Consider the following 5,247-nt stretch of genomic DNA (forward strand, 5'->3'; position numbering starts at 1 on the left):
AAATCCTTTGCTCAGCAGTCACTGAAGATAATTTTACATTCATTCCATTCCCTTGGTTGAGATCAGTTAACATTTTATAGACAAGGACTCCTACGAGAAACATTCTGTACAAGGATCAAAATGTTTGATAGATTAGGAGAGCAATCAACAGGCACAGAATTTAGTCTTTGATGCATTAGCATTATACAAGACACACAGATAAGTTATTGGTTTCTGAAGAAGTTTATTCCTAAATGGTTAACTACACAGTGCACCACACCCCCATCAGCTATCTCAAGCAATTCATATTCTTGCCCAATATTAATATCCCTCACGTCACTATCACATACTGATGACTGTTGCAAGTTCCCTAGATTTCCAGCTGCGGTAGGTACATCATCCAAACAGAACAAATATGTTCACTGGCATTCCTCTGATTGTTGCCGGACATGGTAATGCACGATAGGAGGCCGAAACAAAGATTAATGGGTAAAACGCATGGCTGTTAGCATTTGTTAACATGGTATAGCATTTTGTTTTAGTAAAGAAGAGGCAACTTTTTTTAAAAACTTATATAAAAGATAAGAGAGACATGACTGGTTATTGGACCACTGGAAAATGAGGCTGTATAAGCGGTAATTGGGAACAAAGAAATAGCAGTAAACTGAATAGGTACTTTGCATCAGTCTTCACAGTGAGAGGTACCAATAGCATACCAAAACTTCAAGAGAGTCAGGAGACAGAGGTGAATGTGTGGCCATCACAAAATAGAAAGTGTTGCTAAAACTGAAAATGTCTGAAAGTGCACAAATCACCTAGACTGGATGTACTATACTTCAGCGTTCTGAAGGAGAAAGTGGAGGAGACTGTGGAGGCTTAGTGGATAATCTTTCAAGAATCACTAGAGCCAGCGAGGGTTCTAGAGGACCAGAAAGTGGCTAAAGTAACAAACCTGCTTTAAGAAGGAAGGAAAGAAAAAGATGGGAAACTATAGATAGGTTATCTTGCCCTCGATAGTTGGTAAGATTTAGAGTCCATTATTAATGATGAGATTGCAGAGTACTTGTAAGTGCATTGTAAAACAGGGTTGAGTTAGCATGACTTTGTCAAGGGAAGGCCATGCCTGAAAAATCTGTTAGAATTTTTTGAGGAGGTAATGAGTAAGTGGACATGATCTATTTGGATTTCCAGAAAGCTTTGTCAGGGTGCTGCACAGGAGTGTGCCAAATAAGATGATGTTAGGGGCAAGGTACTGGCATGGATAACAATTTGGATGAAGGAACTGAGGGAATCTTTTGCTAAGTTTGCAGATGACACAAAGGTAAGTGAAGGGACAGGTAGTGTTTAAGTAGTGGGGAGATTGTAGAAGGACTTGGACAGGCTAGGGGGAGTGGACACAGAAACGGCAGATGGAATCCGATGAGAAAAAAAAAGTGTGAGCTTATGCACTTCAGATGGAAGACTAGAAGAATAAACTATTTCCTAAATGAGGATATGATTTGGAAATCTGAAGCACAAAGGGATTTAGACATTCTTGTTCAGGATTTGCTTAAGGTTTACATGTAGGTTCAGTTGAAAATGAGGAAGTCAAATATTAGCATTTATTTTGTGTGGGCTAAAAGACAAAAGCAGGACACACTTCTGAGGCTATATAAGGCTCTGGTCAAGCCACGTTTGAAATATTGTGAGCAGTTTTGGGCCCAGTATTCAAGGAATGAAGTATTGGCTTCGGAGGTGGTCCAGAGGAGATTTACAAGAATGACTCCAGGGATGAAGGGCTTGTCATATCAGGGGCGTTTGAAGACTCTGCATCTGTACTCAATGGAATTTGGAAGGATGGGGTGTGGGGAATCTGGTTGAAACTTACAGAATACTGAAATGCCTGGATAGAGTGGACGTACAGATGTTTCCAAAAGTAGGAATGACTATAACCCTACGTCACAACCTCAGAATGAAGAAACCAACCTTTAAAACGGACATGAGAAGGAATGTCTTCAGCCAGAGAATGATGAATCTGTAGAACTCATTACTTCCAAAGGCTGGAGGACAAGTCATTGACAGAATTTAAGACATAGTTAGACAGGTTCTTGAGGTGTAAGGGAAGCAAAGGTTACAGGGAGAAAGCAGGAGAATTGGAGTTGAGAAACATATTAGCCATGATAGAATGACAGAGCAAACTTGATGGGCCTAATTCTGCTGCTATGTTATATGGTCTTATTACTGTATGTTCTCAGTTTTGTGAAGTTGACACAGATTCTGGCAAGAGGTGTTACTAAAATCATCCAGTAACTAGCAGGTTTTGAATTCTGAAATCCCACTTCACAATCTGGTATGAAATACAAGCTACAGACATTGTGACCAAACAAGTTTTGGTTTCCACCCAGCCACCCCAATGTTGTATTTCTAAAATGCCTCAAGAGTTACCCAGAGATCACACAGTCGTGCTGCACGAGGACAAAGGTTCAGCAAGATGGAGACAGATATCTTCATAATATTAGTACACATGCTAAGATGATGTCATTGGTATGCGCTATAAAGATGTATCACATATCTGCTCAAAAAAAACCATGTCATGACAGCTTTAAAGAGATAGGTGTATATACACCAAGGTCTCTGCACCTGCAGACCCTTGAGAGAAGTACCCTTTATATTAGTGTCTCCAGATTCTTTCACCAAATTTTATTACCTCACACTTCTCCACCTTAAACTTCATCTGCCACCAATCTGCCCAAGCCACCAACTTGTTCATGTTCTTTTGAAGTTCTACATTGAACTCCTCACAGTTTACAGTGCTTCAAAGATTTGAGTCATCTCAAAGCTTTCAAATTGTCCAATGCATTCCAGGACCAAGATCACTTGTATAAATCAGGAAAAGCAAGAGACCCATTACTGACTCTTGCAAAACTCCACTACAAACTTTCCAAAAAATATCCAATAAACATTATTTCCTTGTTTCCCATCGCTCAGCTAATTTTGTATCCACAAGGTTACTGTCCATTTAATTCCATGAGCTGTAACCGTTCTCATGTCTATACCCTTCCATGAGCTATGGTACCTTCTCATGGTACTTTGTGGAACTCCTGTAGGAAGTCAACATATGCCACATCAACAATATATTTGGCACTTGGGTAATTAGAAGGCAGGTGTTATATCTTCTGTAGCTGCAGAGGAAGGTGCTGTGACGCTGTGAGGGGGAGTTGGGAATGAAGGAAGAGTGGACAATGGTGACCCAGAGGGAATGGTCCTTGTGGAAAGCTGACCGGGAGGGGAGCAGAATGTGTGTCTTCTAGACTAACCATTATCTACTCCTTTGTCTGTCTAGCTGTTTTTCACACTCATTGGGCTCTATGCCCATCTACCATTTACTCCTTTCCCCCCCTACCCCAACCCTATCTTCCCCATATATAAAACAAAACCTTTTCCTAGCTGCCATCTATTCTCAGGAAGGGTCACCTGACCTGAAACATTAATGCTGATTTGTTCTCCACAGATGTTGCCAGACTGGCTGAGCTTTCCCAACAAGTTTTATTTTTAGAACTGTACTCACTGAATTTTCTTCATTTTCTCAAACGCTAACAAGGTTTCTTTGTTATCTATATAATTTGATCCCCATGATCCAGTTTACATCTGTCTCTGAAAAAGAAATACATGAACCCACTGTCTCACTAGATACTGATGTGCCTTGACATTTGTCTTTACAGTTTTGAACTGTACTTTTGTGATTCTCATAAAACTACTCTCACAAGCTGTACCACTTAGAATAAAACTGTTACTCGGTATACTCAAATATAGTAACAGACGGCACTGAAAATAATGTGATTGTCTAGAATGAGGTCTATAGTAGCACCTCTGCAAGATGAAAGACTGTACTTAAATACAGATATTATTACTTTTTAGTTTTGATGAATCACTCAGCTCTTGCTAATCTCTTAAACTTGAAACTGGAGACTAAAAATGTAATCAAAGTAGCCAATAAATAAATGGTCAGACAATTTGCTGAATTCTAGACCTCAAAATCCAAAATCCACCCCATCGTCACTGTTGAGCTATCAGATAGGAATGTCGTGGTGGTGAAAAATGTTAAATAAATTAGAATGTGTATAAATAGAATACACAACAGACTGAATTAATCTATGGAAAAACCAACCGCTGGTAACACAACCAACATAACTGACTTAACCCTGTGGTTCTGGTGATTATGTGGCTAATACCTCAAGCGGTTCATTTTTCCATAACCTGTATCCTTTGTGTCTGTGTTTGCAATAGCCCTGAAGATTTAATGCAGCTAAAATAATTCAACTGTATTTATTGTTCATTCAAATAATTATTGCAAATATAGTTGTCCCATTCTTTACTTAAGCATTACCATTTGAATCAGACATTATACTTCAAGTAGGTCAGTGCCTGTAACAGTGCGGCAATTTACCAGATTTTCCATTCTTAAGTACTTCAAGAGATGGTATACTTATCACTGTGAATGCTATACCCAAGAGATAAACGCAAGTGGCTAAGAATATTCAGATTTCATTATTGATGCATTAATCTTTGAATATTTTCAAAGTCAAGGGTATTTTAGATGAAAAAAAATGTAAAGACTTAATTCAGAGTAAAGACAGGAAGGATGCTGTGGTTCAGCTCACAACATGGAAACTAACAATCGCTGTGATCAGTTTCCATAATTGCATCATACTTGCGTTAATCCCTATTTGACATGAACTAATGATTTGGGGTGACTAACATTTATGTCTATAAGTTCTAAATTGTTTCATTTGGTGTGAGAAGTAACCATGCCACAGACTATCAACTTTAACATCTATTGTAATACTAAGCAATGTAAGTACATTTCAGTGTAGTGAGGATAAACTGGAATCTGTTCACTGAGAAAGATGCACAATTGGAAACCTGAGATATCCAGTAACCAATGGCTGTGAAAGGATTGTTCTATCAGAGAGTTGTCTTATGTCTTTACTTTATATATGTTGTATTCTTATAGTAATCACCTTGCACTAAAAAAAGTTTTAACACTACAGTGCTTTCTGGACCATATAGCTTGCTTGCTATATCAAATTTTATTGTATTTATTATAAAATATATACTTTTAAATAATTACTTAAAGAATATCAAAAATACATTGACAAGCCTCTTTGGGTGTAATGGAAAATTCACCACAAACCATTCTATAATTGGTAAACAGGAAATGAGTTTACTGTATGATCGTATAAAGTAGCCAGTTCAAAGCATCAGGGTCTTTTGGAGACATAACGCAAA

This window comes from Hemiscyllium ocellatum, chromosome 15 (genome assembly GCF_020745735.1).
Source record: "Hemiscyllium ocellatum isolate sHemOce1 chromosome 15, sHemOce1.pat.X.cur, whole genome shotgun sequence".
NCBI classification, from domain to species: domain Eukaryota; kingdom Metazoa; phylum Chordata; class Chondrichthyes; order Orectolobiformes; family Hemiscylliidae; genus Hemiscyllium; species Hemiscyllium ocellatum.